The 17,547-nt window shown below is 42.1% G+C and overlaps 1 non-coding gene across 1 annotated transcript; it reads left to right on the forward strand.

Annotated features, from left to right (window-relative positions):
- Window positions 1-8,666: 8,666 nt before the first annotated feature.
- Window positions 8,667-8,740, forward strand: Trnan-guu. The gene has a single exon. It is a non-coding gene; the product is annotated as a tRNA-Asn (tRNA).
- Window positions 8,741-17,547: the final 8,807 nt, after the last annotated feature.

The raw sequence follows: 17,547 nt of genomic DNA on the forward strand, positions 1-17,547 counted from the left end.
CTTACTAAAAGTGTTTTGGAAAAAGTGTTTTGATCAGATGTAGCAAGCTGAGAAACGAAAAATACAAAATATATGGTTCAAGTATTAAAGCGGCACCAGGAAGTAGAATGGAGCTAAATCTTATGTTCCATGAGATAAACAAATTAAAGATATAAAATGGAATTAAGGGAATGGTGACTCCAGGGCAAAATCCCATTCAGCAAACCTCCTAAAGGGACATTACCACCAATTCTAAATTTACCATGTGTTTTCAGTTGTACCAGGGATAGTAATATCATTTTAGGCATTGTTATTATCTGGTTATTATTTATGCATTTGCAGTTGTATGAGGGATAGTTATACGATGTTAGACATTATTAGGACCTGGTTATTGTTTTCATTTGGACAAAAGGAGATAGGATTGTGTGTCAATTTGACATGGATGGATATTCTCAGCTGTCAACTTGACTATATCTAGAATGAACTGCAATCCAGAAATGGAGGACACACCTATAATCTGAAGCTTGAGACAGGAAGACAGTATGCCTTTGATCCAGATCTTGAGGTTGGAAGACACAGGCTTTTTATTCAGATCTTGAGGTGGGATGACACTTGCCTTTGATCCTGCTTTTGAGGCATAGTAGCCATACTTACAAAGATCTATAATGCAATGAAGGAAATTGTCAAAAACAGGAAGCTGGTGAAGATGTAATGGAACAAGGAGGCCATGTTCCAGTCCCAGCAAGCTGCAGAACTTAGCAGCTTCGGCCACCTGGTTCTGGCTTTAGAATAAAAAATAGAAGAAAGGGATTATAGGATCTCCCTCCCAATCTAGAGAAGTTGCTGAAGCCAGACATGAGGCAGGGAGACCCTGCATGGAGGCCCAGGGAAGCCGTTGTGTGAAGTTGTGAAGGTGAAGCCTGGATTGCCTTGGAAACCTCCAGATATGTGCTGCAGTCAACAAAGCAAGAGGAGCTGGAGATCTGGAGACTGCTTTGATGTCAGACATGGAGATGCGGAGTTTGGAGTTTGCCCAGCTGGTTTTCAGTCTTGCTTTGTTTGGTCCAGTATTTCCTTACTGTGATCCCTTCCCTATGTTTTGGAACAAGTAATATATAACCTGTGCTATAATATATTGGAAGTGTGTGATCTACTTTTTGATTGTATGGGGATTACAATTAAAAGATTACATGACTCTCAAAAGAGACTTTAAACTTTAGACTTTCAAAAATTGTTGGGACTGTGATAGACTATTGGGGACTTTGAAGTTGGACTACATGCATTTTGCATTATGCAATGGCTGCAAGCCTTTGGGGTCCAGGGAGTGGAATGTGGTGGTTTGAATAGGTTTGGCTCCACAGACTCATGTGTTTGGATGCTTAGCACACGGGGAGTGGCACTACTAGCGGGTATGGCCTTGTTGGAGGAAGTGTGTCACTGTGGGGGCGGGCTTTGAGGTTTCCTATGCTTAAACTCCACCCAGTATAGAACATAGTCTCCTTTTTGTTGTATTTAGATCAAGATGTAGAGTTCTCAGCTCTTTCTCCTGCTCCATGCCTACCTGGATGCTTCCGTGCTTCCTGCCTTGATGATAATGGACTGACCCTCAGAACCTGTAAGCCAGCCCCAAGTAAATGTTTCCTTTTATAGGAGTTGCCTTGGTCATGGTGTCTCTTGACAGCAATGGAAACCATAAGTAAGACAACAGTACATGAGAACCACCACCAACACACAGAAGCACATGCACTTGTACTCACACACGCATATATGCACACGTTTGCACATGGCAATGTAGCCTAGTAGTCTGGAACCACCTAGAGAAGCATGGCTTTGACTTCTTGCTCTGCCACCGGCTTTGTGACCTGCAGTGAGTTACTTAACCCTTAAAATTTAAAACTGTGTGAAACAGGAATGATAACAGTGGAAAAGCCTCACCACATTGTTAGAGCACAGGACAGAGCACTTGACATGGGGCCCAGGGCCTCACTCATGGGAGGCAAGCACTCACTCACTGAGCTATACGCCCAGCCTTTAACATCTCAATGAGTAAACATTTGCAAAGGACTTGGCATTATGTCACTGCCAGTGTTGCAGAAAGTGTCCATGAATTAATCACATAGGAAACACATTAGCTTTGACAATGTCAAAATCACCTCCAGGAAAAGTAGGACCTTAAACTCTAAATAATTTTTAAAGTTTGAAAAGTCTTTGTACAAGTAACTTATTTGGATTCTTTCTTTTGTTAAGTCCTTGCCAATTAAAAAATATTTGTCATCTGTGTGAGAGTGTGTACGATGTGTGCGTGGCTGAGCGTGCCACGGCCCGTGTCTGGAGCTCCCCGGGACAGGTTTGTGCAGTTACTTCTTGCCTTCTATGTTAGGTGGGTTCCAGTGACCGGACGCAGATTGCTAGGCCTGTGAGGCAAACACATCACCCTCCAGCTCCTCTGACCTGCACTGACTTGGATTCTTAGTAGATTTTTAATTTTGTTTTTTTGAGACAAGGTCTGGCCTAGAACCATATGGCCAGAGTAACTGTGATTGTAGGACCTTCTCAAATCCTAGAATTCTAAGTATTAGCGCTATACCTGGCCTGTGCCTCCCTCATAATGTCTTACACTAATTTTTATAGTATGTTTCATATTAGGAACTTTGAAAATGTGTTAGTTTTCCATGAAAAAAAAATTTAAGATAGTTGTTTTATTTTCATGACTGCTTGAAATTACCCAACACACGTAGTGAGGTGACATTCGGCAGCAGCAGAGGAAGGGAGTTAAGTGAGACCACAGACAATCACACCACGGTGTGAAGTTTGAGGATGTAAGAGAGGTCCAGAGGTCCACAGGAAGGAAGTGTTACCCAGATGCAAAGCTGTAGAGGTTTCCCAGGGGCAAGGCCACCACTGCAGACTGAAGGACTGAAGACTGGAAAGGGAGAAGAGAAAGGGGGGCATTTTAAACCCAACACTGATCAGAAGATAGGCAGGGCCGAGGGTCAGTGCGAGCCTTGGACAAATTATTTGAAGCTTAAATTAAGGGTTTTTGGTTTTTTCCCTTTTGGTAAAATTTTGCTATGCAGCTCAGACTGGCCTCAATCCTCAGGCCTCAGTCTCCCAACTGCTGGGATTACAGTATTCTCAGCCACTGCAGATTGCAAGTTTAGATTCTAAACTGTTGTAAACAGGATATCATGTTTTTGGGGTGTAGCTCATGGTAGAGTGTTTGCCTAGCATAGTGAGGCTCAGGATTTAATGTTCAACACTCATAAAAAAGGGGGGTCCTAACAACGATGCATAAATAGGGCTTGCTTATTACACACGTGCAATGCAATGGTACAGCGTGTCACATAGACTAGTACAGTATTTCACATACAATGGTAAGGCATAACACATATGTTCCTACAGTGTATCATTTTTTAGTATGCATCGACTAGAGTTTAGGTTCTAGTAGGGAAATACGTACATGAAATTTATTGGTCTAGTACACAGTTACTAGGATGGTAATGGAACAGAGGTGACTGGGCCAAAGTTGAGACACTTTGGTAGGGATGTGACCTACTAACCAAGGTAAGAAATAAAAGGAACTTAAGATAATACCAGGGTGAATGTTGACAGTGTTTAAATGGTCTCAGGGAAAATGAACTCACTCCGTGTGTGTGTGTGTGTGTGTGTGTGTGTGTGTGTGTGTGTGTATGGGGGACTTAGGGTCTCACAAGTGCTGAACATATACTGGATCTTGTGTTATACCCTCCAGCCCCAGAATGTAACTTCAACCAAACTCTAAAAAAACTATAAGCAACAGGAAAATGCCTTATTCCCGTCACCTCATGTTCAGAGACATCTTTGTGGTGAGAGCATGTAAGCACACAAGAGCATTCAGTAGTCACACTAGTCTACCATCTTGCAAAACTACAGAGTCTATTCTTGTCATGTGCAGGTTTTACATCAAGCTTAAAGTGTAGACTGTACCCCTTGCTCTAGATCCCATGATGTTGTTTATCTGTTTTCAAACAGTTTAAAGACACGCAGCGAGCTGGGCCCAGCTTCCTGACTCACTGACTCAGGCTCCTGCCCATGTCTTCAAGGAGTGAAGCCGTCTCCAGAACAATTGTCTCAATATTTCATACCCGAACTTTTTGTTGGAACTGTGGGTCTTGGGGACACTGGTGTTCCATCACACCTTCTGTGCCCACTCAGAGGCTACCAGGATTGTACTGTGATCTACCTAGAGCTTTTCTCAACAACTAGAGGCTTAGATTTGGTTTGTGTTTTGTTTTGTTTTTGAGACAGTTTCCAGGTGTAGTCCTGGCTGTCCAGAAGCTTACTCTGTAGATCACTGGCCTCAGGCTCACAGAGATCCTCCTGCCTCTGCCTCCTGAGTGCTGGGATTAAAGGCATGTATCACCACCACCTGGCAGATTTGGGGTTTCATTGAAAGGATACCCTCTAATTAAATCAAGGTTTTTTTTTCTTTTTTTTTAATTTTTAATTTTTTCTTTTTTAAAATTTTTTCTTTTTTCATTTTTTATTGGATATTTTATTTATCTATATTTCAGATGTCATCCTCTTTCCCCATTTCCCCTCCCTAAAACCCCCTATCCCAAACCACCTCCTCCTTTTTGCTTTTATACCATTTTAATTACATGTAAATATTAAGGTCAGTTCTAGGTTGAGGAACTAGCAATACAATAGATGCAAATAGTCAAGGAACAAGCAAGACAATAAACACAAATAGTCAAAGAACAAGCAAGGCAATAAACAAAATTCCATGAACAATCCCATGATCGCTGTTTCTAAGGGCTTATCAAGATGACCAAATTATCTGAGCCAACTTCCCTGTCCTAGCCCAAAGTCTTTTCTTTGTTTTTTTAACCAGAACTATTGATGTTTAAATTTTAAGTGACAGTTTTGTTTAACAGTCTAGAAAAAAAAACATGTATTATTTTCCAAAAGACTAGACAAAACAAGCTTTATTCCCTGGCACTGGAGTAAGCAGAAGGGTTGAATCAAAGAGCTTTCTCCCCGCCCGCACCATGCTGGGTTCATGCTCTCCTCTGGTTTCTGTATGTCACCTACGCTTATCCTTAGTGAAGCCTCTTTCTTTGAAATCTGCTCACTTGACTTCATAGAAGCAAACAAAAAGAGAGTTTATTAAGGAGATATTTAGTTTTATTTTTGTGCATAGATTCAGGGTCTCTTAGAGCTTAGGCTGAACTGGAACTTACTCCATAGCTGAGGACAGCCTGGAGCCTGGCTCTTGCCTCTCCCTCCAGAGGGTTGGAGTTATAGGTGTGTACCAGTACAATGGGTTTAATTTCTAATAGACCAGCTTTAAAAGGCTAGCCCGGCAACTTGGGCAGCTCTTTTGTCAGTGAGCATCCGTTGCAGCATGCTAAATAAGGTGAGTTTGTTTGTTCTTCTTTTTCTATTACATGGTTAAAGAAGAGGAGAGGGAGGGTCAGAAGTAAAAAAGACAAAAATTAAGGAGAGAGGGGAAAAAAGGAAGCTTGGCAGCTTGCTAGCAGGTTGGTGCTTTCCCGGTCTGAATGGGTAAATGAAGGACTTCTGTCTGTTGTTGGGAGTGGTAGAGGCTGTGGCTTCCTTGATGAATGACAGTGAAGAGATGGAGTTGAGGGAGAACCTGTCAGACTTACTGAGCTGAGCACAAGGTCTCCCAGGAGAGATCCCAACCCCTTGTGCTGAAGCAAGTTAGAGGTCCCCATCCTGTTTCCAGATGTGGCCCTGGAAACAGTCAAGATGCAGACTACTGGGGAATGACAGTTTAGTGCTAGAGCTAACAGGTGATTATAGTTTCAGTTTGTTATTTGGTAAAAAAAAAAAAATGATTTGGCATTTTCCCACTGTGAGAGAGAGAGAGAGAGAGAGAGAGAATATGTCTAAGCCATCTGGCCAGTGTATTACCATATTTTTCCTTTCTTTATCTTTTCTCATATATCATTTATTAACAATAAAATGAAGAAAACCATCTGAATAATTTCACAGAAAATTCTAAGTGACAGGGTTTTTAAAGCGATAAAAAAAAAAGGTATCCAAAGACCTTTCCGAAATGTCTTTTGTCTTTTATGTGTTCTGGACCTAACAGTCATCTACAGACCCCTCTTTCTCACAAGCCACTAACTGCCTGCCACACTGTCCAGCCGCCCCTGAGGCCGAGCTTCCACAGGAAGGAAGGGCTTGGTAAGCGTCACTTGTGTCACAGAGCTCTTTACCATGTCTATAAATCATGTGTAAAATGTGACTCTCACAGGTCTCCATCCCTTCTTGCTCTTAGTGAGGTCTGGTTACGTCCTCCTTTAATGGGTGTCTTGAAGCATGAGAGTCCCATTAGTGTTTAAACGTGCTGTTTAGAACACAGCTCAAACTCGATTGCTCCTTTTAAACAACTTAGTTGTACCACCTTCCGAATTCAGTAACTAAAAACCACTAATGTCTAGCACTAGAGGTGATCCTGGGAGCTACCTGTTCTGGGATGAAGTTGGAGTCTTCCTGAAAGCCCTGCCTCCATCGTAGCTGGGGCTCCTCCATAAATCCTCATGGTCTGGCTTGCCTTGTCTGGAAAGACACATGGGGCCATTTGCACGGATGTTCCTTCTGTTCCTCTCCCAGGAGAAAATTAAATATATAGCTCCATTAACCTGTACAAGCTAGCCTCTGCCGAAAGGCGTGTTCTGGGGAAGGTGAATCTGTCATTGAGTAGTGTACAATATACAAAACGAGACAAAGTGTCCAGTCCTGTTCAGTTTCAGTAATTTTAAAGACAGGTGTGCTAATGCAACCATAAGAATTGCTTTTCTTAGGTTGTCCGAAAATGTAAGGGGGGAAATGTTTCTAAAATTAATTTAATAGATTTAATTGGACCTTCAAAGTTGTGTGTAAATACTAAGGCCTAAGGTCACAAAAATTCAGGTGGCAGCATAGGCTGCCGTCTTAGTTAAGTGGGCATCTTAAACACAACAGGGGTGTCAACAGGTGTCACTAAAGTAAGATGGTGTGGCTCCATTCAGCATATATAAAAATAAATACTTCAAAAGAGAATATACATATTCTCTTTTGAAGTATTTTCAAACGTGGGGACACAGGAAGACTAAACTGAACTAACCATTATTTAAAATGTTAACAGCTATACAAGCAGGCTGGAAGGCAGTTTTCAAAAGCACAGCGATTCTCAACAAAGACATCCCCCCACCCCCTACCCCCACCCCCGAATTAGTTTTTCTCTTGGATGGCTCCTGTCTCCTTTTAGAAGTGAAATCATTAGCACTGTGATGTTTGAGCCGGGAAGAGAAGGAGGTAAAGATGTAGATATGAACAGGACCCCTGTTAATATTCTCAGCAGGAGAGTAAATATTTAATGAACGGCTGTGAAGTACAAGGTTGCAATCTGTTCTAACTAAATAGTCCGGAGAACAATAACAGAGGAAAAACCCTCACTTTGAGTTTGAAGAAAAAGAGCCAGGACGTTCTGGTTTTAGCCTAGATGAATAGTTACCTTAAAAATAAGTTTTGAAGTCACACCATGCAATTATATATGCCTTCAGTATGCTCCGGAAGGTTTCTAGTTTGTTTCAAACTCAGAATTTTCATGTGCACATTTAAAAGTGCGTTAAAAGCTGACAGGTCCAGCTTGGTGTGAGTTCCCAGCTGTTTAACATCTCAATGGTTCTAAAGCCAATTGAAGTTGTCATCACAGCAATTGGGGGACTCAATGTTGGTTGGACCCAAGCACGCCGCTCACAACTTCTTTAAGTCTCGATACCGATCGATTTTTTTTTCCTTCCCGAAGGCTTGAGACCAGAGCAATTTAGTGACAAAAACGGAAATATCAAGTTCTCCAGGGGAAACTATAATTTCTTGGGAGCGGGAACAGTGTGAGCAAAAACACGATTCTGAACAGTACTGAAAAGGCACCAAGAAAAGCAGGAGGGAAAGATTCTCCTGCGGAATATTTCTGGGGACGAAGTATGTTTGCAAGCAATGATTCTGAGCTAAAATGTGCCCTGTTAATCCTAAATCCTATTTTTTTTTCCTTCTGTAATTTCTTTTTCAAAAAGCCTGCGAGGAGCGTGTTTAATGCGTGACTTAAATGCAGGTGAAGAGGTCTCAGTAGAGAGAATCAAGGACCAATTCAGCAGCTGGCCGCAAGCCTCGGGGACACGTCGTAACGAAGTGTTACTGGGACCATCGCACCGAGTAAAAAAAACCAAAAACGCAAACAGGGTTTGAATATGTGTTTTAATAAAACCTGAATCTAAAACACAAAAGACACGCATACAATCAGACGGCCTCGAAGAGGCTCAGCGAGTAAAGTAAGGTCAGTGGGCAAATAATCGCACAGGCAGAAACAAAAGGAAAACTCAGCCCACGAGCTGACCACTACAAGTCCTTACAAAAGGTTATTAACTAGAAACTGTCAGCTTACCGCAATGGAACATTCCAAGCTGCGGTTGGAGGGGGCGGAGCAACAGTGTTTTAATCCGCGTAGTGACGTATAATTCTTTTCCATCTTGAGGCACGGTTTTCCAATATGCTTCAGAATTAGAAGGGAGACTCGAAAGGATCAAGAACCTTTCCTTTAGTAAAATTTCCGCTAATAGAAATCAGGCAAGACAGTCTCAGAGCCTTTATAATTCTTCATAAGAGCCTCGTCTGGAGCCACTGAGAGCACCAGAGTCTCTGTGGCGCAATCGGTTAGCGCGTTCGGCTGTTAACCGAAAGGTTGGTGGTTCGAGCCCACCCAGGGACGCCTCGGATTTTTGCGAGATCCGCCTACTCCGATTCTAAGCTATCATTCTCCCGCTTTGTCCTATGTTCAGAAATCAATTCTGTCATAATGAAGCCCTGCTTCCTGCTTCGGCGCTTACTTTTTCGACTTTACTCCTTCTAACGTGCTAGATATTTATAGAAAATGGAATAAACCTGAAAGGAAAATCTATTATACAGTCTCAAACTTAAATTCCTAAAACTGAAAGAATTTAAAGCAAGAAAAATTAAAAGTAAAGTTACTTTCATATTTTGCTTACACATTTCATGTGCACAAAGTGCCAAACCCTCCAAAAATAGTTGCTTTGGAGAAACAACCATAGTTATGTGAAATAATTTCAGTCTTGGGTACAAATTACAGGAATCTAAAGCCAGTTTTAAGAAAAAGGTAAAGGTTGATGTATCAGCCATCAGTAAGTACTTGAACACAGCACAGGTTTCTTGAAAAGCTGAAGCAATGGAATAATTTTAACCCAAGAGTTCGAGGCCACCTGTCTATTTAAAACAAGGAAGAAAAAGAAATCACTGACTTTGGATGGCATTAGCAATATTTTAATTGGGGATTAATTCTTTAAAATTTTGTTTCTTCATATATATACATAGACACATATGTTCTCTATTTCCCCTGGGTTTACATACTAATAATTCTTTTTGTGTATATATGTAAGCATGCATTACTAATTTATTTCTTTAAAAGACAATTTATTTTATGTACATTGGCACTGTGCCTGCATATATATATATATATATATATATATATATATATATATATGTGTGTGTGTGTGTGTGTGTGTGTGTGTGTGTGTGAATGTGCCAGATATCTTAAAACTAGAGTTGCAGACAGTGAACTGCCATGTGAGTGCTGCCAATTGAACCCAGGACCTCTGGAAGAACAGTCAGTGGTCTTAACTGCTGAGCCATCTCTCCAGCCCCTATATATTAATTCCTATCCTTTTATGTTACTGAAACTAATTCTCATAAGCTGAGTAACTTATAAAAAATAAAGGTTAGCTTAGCTTACCCTTGTGAAGGATAGGGAGAGAGGGCTATAGCCTGTCCAGGGTATTCTTCTAGTGGGACCTCTGCAGAAATTCAAGAAGTATCACATGGAGGGAAGGCAAGCTTGTAAGCTCAGGTCTCCCTTCACTGGCTTACAAAGCCACCAGAGCCCTTGTTGGGGGGCGGGGGGGAAGTGAAGTCACCCTCATAACCTCCTGTGGGTCTCATTATCTCCCAAGGGTTCCATCTCCAAATGTTCCCGTAAGACTTGTGGGTTTAAGATTCCAAGACATGAATGCCAGCAACATGCCCAAACAGTAGCATTAGTAAAGTCTGGTGGCTGTTGAGTGCCACCTACTTGCCAGACATTGTCGCAATCAGTCAGTGTCACTGAGGTTGCAGAGAAGAGCTCAGTACAGCAGAGCCACTTGCCTGAAGTCACAGTTAGGTTTGAACTTAGGTCAGGCACGAAGCGATGCTCCTCGCTGCCGCACTGGCCACCTCCAGAGTAGTGACTTAATTACTTAATTTAAAACCAAAAGTGACGTTTTAATTTCTTTACATGAAGTTTCATTAATATCTTGCTCCCACTGTCATGCAGGGAGTCTAGAAACTTTGTAGAATGTAAAAGAGCATTATTAGATTACATATTAAGTTACATGTTCACGTGTTGCTCGATTTGATTCAAATGAAATTCGTGTGGGGAGGTGGAATCTTCACATGAATCGGGGTCTCTAGGTTCAGGAACAGTTTGTTAGCATTTCATCGGAAGGGGGAAGACTGAAAATACAGGTAGATTGGAACAGGCCAGGCAAACTATGGAGGAAAAAGACAAGGCCTAGAGTCAGGCCGTGAATCCTGGCGTCCAGGGAGTCCTTTCCCAAGGCTGGTGTTTCAGGAATCAACCACATAAACCCTCATCCAGACGATTTTGTAAGACGTACTCGGGATTGCCTCTCATAAGTGGTAGCTTTCAATTTGATCCTAAGTTTCTAAATATCTTCTTCCTGTGGAGTGGTTAATGGGATTTCGAGGCCAAGAAATAAAGAGAGAAGGCTGACCTTCTCTCAGGTAACAGAGGCTGGGCATTGAGAACAAAGCTGCGCTCTGATGGAAGCAGATGATCGGATTGCGTGGGTGAGGGCTGGGCACACTGCCTTACATCGCATACAGATGGGAAAGGCAAGGAACACTTTGGAAAAATGGTAGACACGTTTATAGATGAATAGGTGAAAGGGCCCTCGGAGTGAGCACAGAACACAACCAGATATCAAATTCTCAGCATAAAGGAGGTTTATTACCGTGGAGGGACAATGGAGACAGGGGTGGAACTGGAACTGGAAAAGACAGCAGCAGGTATGTCTGCAGGAGTGGGTTTTTGTTTGTTTTGTTTTTGTTTTTAAGGAGAAAAAAGGGGAGTCTGTTTTAGGATGAGTTGGTAAACCCTGATTGGACATGTTAGCCAGTGTAGCCAAATAATGAATTTTGGTAGCTAGACCTTGGTTAAGCATAAGAAAGTGGCCAAATAAGAGAATAGACCTTGGGGGCTAGCTTTAAGAATGTAATTTAACAGTTAGCAAGGGAGAACAAAGGGAAGAGGTCCTAAGACCAGCTCTTCAGTAAATATGGAAACAAAGGCTACATTTGAATAACCTAATTTGATTTTTACTGTCTCCATTTGGTAGTACTAACTACGCCCAGATACATGCTCAGATCTTTTGCACACAGCACTGACTGAAGGCTGAACGTACTTGAAAGACTATGCTGACTGTCCGGAGAAGTAAAGGCACTCCAGTACTGCTAACACAGCCGTATACTTAAGCTGCATGTGTAAAATCAGAGGGAAATTCACCAAAATAGCATTATAAACTCATTAAGGAATATAAGATTATATCATCCAGGAAAGGAAAAAAACCATAGTTAAGATCACAAGTCTGTCATAAAAAATCATCCATTTACAATATTTTTATATTGCAAGTGTCTCTGTGGCAGAGGTTGGGAAAAGCCATATGGCTAATTTGTTTTCCTTTCTATCTCTAAACCTGTACCTGACATCCTATGATGCAAGATTTAAGGGGAGGGGGACCTGAAGAAACACACTTTCCTAATTTCTGAACACATAGTACATTACATTGTATAACGTAATCAGTATAATACACTGAATTTTCATTTAATTTTCTCCAAATTTTGTTAGACACTGCGTTGGCCATTCTTGGTTGTCAACTTGATTACAGCCGGAATTAACTAAACCCAAGTTTGGGGCTGGAGAGATGGCTCAGCAGTTAAGAGCACTGACTGTTCTTCCAGAAGTCCAGAGTTCAGTTCCTAGCATGTGTGTGGCAGCTCACTACTGTTAGACTTCGGCGCGCAGCTTGGAACAGAGAACACCAGACCAAACGGTTCCAAAGGGGAGGGGGTTTATTCAAGGCAGAGGGCAAAGGTAGGGAGAGAAACAGGAGAAGATGGTGGAGAAAGAGGAGAGAGAGAGTAGAGAAGTGGAGGCTGGCCATGACCATGTGGAGAGAGGGGAAAGGGAAGGGAGGAAGGGCGAGGAGAAGCTAGAGGCAAGAGAGTAAGAGAGTAAGAGAGAGGAGGAGGCAAGCAGCCCCTTTTATAGTGGGCACGCCTACCTGGCTGTTGCCAGGTAACTGTGGGGCGGACCATACCTGGGTGTTGCCAGATAATTGTGGAGGCGGAGTTTAGACAGAATACTAACAACTACCATATCTGACTGTAGGCACATGGAATCTAATGTTCTCTTCTGGTGTGCATACATGCAGACAAAATATCCATGTAGACAAAACACATGACTAAATAAATTTCAAAAAGTGAGTACTCCTGTGAAGAATTTTTCTTAATTAAATCATTTGAAGTAGAAAGACCAATCTTGGGCTGGAGAGATGGCTCAGCGGTTAAGAGCACTGACTGCTCTTCCAGAGGACCTGAGTTCAAATTTCAGCAACCACATGGTGGCTCACAACCACCCATAATGAGACTGAATGCCCTCTTCTGGTGTATCTGAAGACAGCTACAGTGTACTCATAAATAAAATAAATAAATTAAAAAAAAAGACCAATCTTAAATTCATATCTTCTGAAGTGGGAAGATCCACCTTAGATCTGGGCCACACCTCCTTGTGGCAGGCTATATAATGGGCACACCCTTTGTCTGTTTGCCCTTACTGGCAAATCCATTCCTTCACTGACATTACAGCCTACTTCTTCCAACATGTGCTGAGACATCCAGCCTCACAGACTGAACTACTGGATTCTTGGACTTTCCATTGGGAGACAGCCATTGTTGGAGAATCTGTACCACAGTCTGTAAGCCTTTCTAGTAAATCTCCTTTATTTATATTCGTTCTACCAGTTCCATGGCTCTAGAGAACCCTGACTAGTGCAGACATTAATGTAGCCTAAAAGATTTATCAGGGGGTCACGGCCAATGTCATGGTGATAGACTGAACCCTTAATTCCATGTTAGCACTCTGTTGTTCACAGTTGTCTCCCCCAAACCCATAAACAACCCTGCTTTTTTCTCAATGAAGAAACCAGGCAACGTCTAGCAGAAGTTCATCCTACAAGATATTTGACCAGCACTACTCAGATTGTCACAATCCTCAAGGCAAGAAGAATCTGGGAAACTGCCATGGCTAGGAGGAGTGTAGGGAGGTGTGACAAGCAAATTGTCTCAGAGGCCTTCCCCTCACCCCAAATTGTCTCCATCTTTTAGGCTAAGTGGATTTGGTTGATTTGAAAGCAGTATAAATTTCTTTTGTATCAAATTGAAATTGACTCCACATACATGGTGTGTGGGGCAGGGGATAGAGGAGGAGGAGAAAGGAGAGCAAAAATGTGAAAGTCAGAAGACAAGTGTGGGTGTCAGTTCTCATCTTCCCCCTCAAGACAAGGCATCTTTTTTTGTCACTATAGACGCTATGCTAGCTGGCCAGAGAGTTTCTTCTGTCTTCTCATCCCATTTCTCTGTCAGAACATGGGGACTGTATACACACACTATGATGGAATTATAGACATGTACTGTAGTGTCTGCCTTTGAGTGGGTTCTGAGGGACTTGAACTCATGTCTACCCAGTGATCTCTCCAGCCCTCTTTCTGATTCTTAGAAGCAGTTTTCTGTTTTGTCAGGAGTTGGTATAAGGCATACCCCTGGAATGCTGAAAAATTTCTCTTTAGCTGAGAGGCTCTGTGATTGTCACTGAGATTTCAACGATCACTTGGAGTCCCCCAACCCTGGATCTGGACTTCATGCTCAAGCATGTCCATACCAAATGAGTTCTATCTTCAGTGGCTTCTGCCTTCCACAGGTGAGGCAAGAAAAACAGCATTGCTTCTAACTCAATGAATCCTTGGTCCCTTAAATTTCTCTAGATTCCACACATTTGGGGTGCAGGTGGGGAGTCCTTATTTTATTCCTTAGGTAGTTTTTTGTAGGCAGCTAAAAGTAAAACCAATTGGTGCTTTCAACACTCTGCCTGTAAGCAGCCTCTCCAGACCTCGGAGTGACATTGGAATCTTCTCTTTCCTGTGTCCTAGAGGTGACAGCTTTCCCCATTGTCACCATATACATACTAACCTTCCCCCCCACCCCCTTCCTTCAGTCTCTGAGAACAACTTCATTTTTGCCTTTCAGGGTCCTGCTACTGATCTCTGTAAGGATTTTCATTTTAGCCTATCTCCTGAGTCTAAGACAAATGTCACAGTTTTCATCAAGTTCTGTTCTAATGATCTCTAGTTGCAGAAGAAAACACTATAAAAACCAGAAGCTTAAAAAGGACTTCCATGTTACTATGTCCTCAGCTCCATAGGTTGGCCAGACTCATCTGAGCAACAATTGTGGCCTCTCCTACATGGGATCTCTCAGGTGTTGCAATGAGACTGGGCCTTTTAGGTGCCTTTGTCCTTAGGACATCTCATTCCAGGGGATTGTCTCTCCAGCAAGGTTGCCTATTTGTTTACTTTCTTCTCCTGCACTTTCCCTCCCTCCCTCCCTCCCTCCCTCCCTCCGGCTCCAAGGAGGTACAATACAAGACAACACACTCTTGCTCTTCCACTGTCTCTTATATCAAAGTTTGAGGCACATAAGGAACGAATAAGAAAACACTGTAATGAGAAATGATGCTCTCAGCTCTTAGAGTCTTTGCACAATGACTGGGAAAGCAACTGGGGCAATGCATTTCCTGTGTTTTAAAACGGGCTTCCTTATGTTTTCACAGGAGCACATCCTTGTACTTTATTTATGTCCACACCATCCACATCCCGTTGTAGAACACTGTCCAGGACACAACACAGGCATTGGGTTTCTGAAATCAGAGCAACTTTGATCATGCAGATCTGACCTATTAATATTCTCTCCTAATTGGGATGGCGATGGCTCATCAGACCCTCTGTCCTAAGACTCAGCCACTCTGCCTTCCTGCTCTCTGCCAGCACACGGGCCCCTACGCTGTTGTAAAGCTTTCCAAGGATGAGGGTGCTTTAGAGCCACCTTTATCCCATGACTCGGAAGTGACATCAGCGAGCTCACTGGCCCACTAAGCTGGGTTTGGATGGAATGGTTCTCTTGTCTCCCTCTTTGCTCTGTTTACATTAGTTTCCTATTTATTTATTTATTTATTTATTTATGAGACAAGATTGCTCTGTGTAGTCCTAGCTGTCCTGGAACTTGCTCTGTAGACCAGGCTAGCTTCTACTCAGAGATCTGCCTGCCTTCCCCCTTCCCCTGAGCCCAGTGCTGGGATTAAAGGCGTGGGAACCACGCCCAGCACCACTAGATTTTTAAAATGTTTTGAAAAGAAGCTTCCTCTTACAGTAGATGGGAACTAACACTGAGACCCACAACTAGACAATGTGCAGAGAGTGAGATACTTTGGAATTCAGCCCTAAATCTCTTCATTAAACTCTCCCCCTCAAGGCTCAGGGAGCTGTGTGGAAGAGGAGGAAGAAAGATTATAAGACCTAGTGATGGATGACTCCAAGCAGTGTTTTCCAGACACAACAGGATTGATGCACATATAAATTCACAGAGACTGCAGTAGCATACGTACGGCCTACACAGGTTCAAGCCAGATAGGGTCCCAGTACAGAGGGAAGTGGACATAGCCGTCTATCCTTAACTAAGAAGCCATCTCCAGCTGACATCTGCTTGCAAAGGAAAATGTAGTTTTTTTCCAGTGGTGTTTCACTGGACTTATTAACCAAACTTAAGGGTAGATCCCATGCCTAGTGGTAGATGATCAACATAAAACTTGTATTTTGGCTTCATATTGCCTTATTTGTACATATTCTGTTGACCAGTCTTTAGCTTGTATATCATAGTTTCCAATTTTGTGTTTTTATGAATTTTGTTTTTGTGTGCATGTGTCAGTGTTCGATGTGCTTTTTCTTTTTAAATTGTTCTGGCTCTCTTGTTGTTGGTCTGTTTTGTTTGCCTGTTTGTTTGGTTTTTTTTTCTAAGAAAGAGAGAAATAAAGCACGCGGTTGTGTGCATGGAGATGAGGAGGACCTGGAAGGTGCTGGGGGAGGGCAAACCATGACCAGAATACCTTGTATGAAAAAATATATTCTGAATAAAAAAGAACCACAAAGATGCTTTTGCATAGAGGGGTTTGTTTGTTTTGTAATAAGCATGAGCTTTGAAATGATGAGTTACAGGCTCTCACGGTGAGAAGAACCAAGCAGCTCAGAGTCTCTCTTTGAGACTTGGTCAGAAAGAAAGAAAGAAAGAAAGAGAGAGAGAGAGAGAGAGAGAGAGAAAGAGAGAAAGAGAGAAAGAAAGAAGGAAAGGAAGGAAGGAAGGAAGGAAGGAAGGAAGGAAGGAAGAAGGAAAGAGTGAACCCTGTAGAAGGGTAACCTGGGGAGAAGCAGCAATGGAGGGAAGGCCAGATGCGTTTTTATACACAGGGTGACTCTGTCCTAACTTTCAGTGTTTGAAAATCTAATTAAGCTTTGTGTTTGAGGCCAGGCTGGACTGTACAGCAAAACCCTGCCAGAACACAACACAATACAACAACAAACTAACAAACAAATAGAAAAACCCAACCAACAAACAAATCCACTTAAAACTCTGTAAGCTCATATATGGTCACACGTGAATCGCATCTTTTCGTTAAAATCCTTTGTTTTTGTCCTTCCCAGCCTTCATTTATTGTTTCTTTTCCTGATATTTTTTAACACTAGCTTCCTATCAAGAAGGTGTTATGGCCATTTGACTAAAATGTTCTAAAGAAATATTGTTGACATTTGAGTGTAACTAAAAATCTCCTACGCACAGCGATATCGCCGCCCAAATAGTTTCATAGTCATGGGAAGTGATCTCTTCTAGTGGTGAAAGTTTTCCTCAAGGAAGCTGCCTACTGGACTTATTTTATTATTTTGGTGATAATGAAATCGGTCATCTACTACCTTTATTTTTAAATATATTTAAGGAAATTAGATTTGAAGTTGTTTGGAGAGCAACTATTTGCTCTGTAGCCCAGGCTGGCCTTGAATTCTGAATTGACTTGGTGGGGGAAGTTAGAGGTGTGAGCTGCCTGATTTTATTTTAACATTTTAAAGCAATGCTTTATGTAAGAGTCTTTGCCAGTGTTTTATCTTCTTAGACTTTTTTTTCTAAAGAACTCCAAAGGCAACTTACTGAAGATAATTTTACAATACAAACAGAGTGGAGTAGGGAGAGCCAAAATTGGAGACACACAACTACAACCCCTGCCAGCACTTGGGAGGTGAAGGCAGGGAATAAAGAGTTCAAGTTCAGCCTGGATTACACAGTGAG

The sequence above is a fragment of the Grammomys surdaster genome, unplaced genomic scaffold (assembly GCF_004785775.1).
Source record: "Grammomys surdaster isolate TR1022 unplaced genomic scaffold, NIH_TR_1.0 146, whole genome shotgun sequence".
NCBI lineage: Eukaryota > Metazoa > Chordata > Mammalia > Rodentia > Muridae > Grammomys > Grammomys surdaster.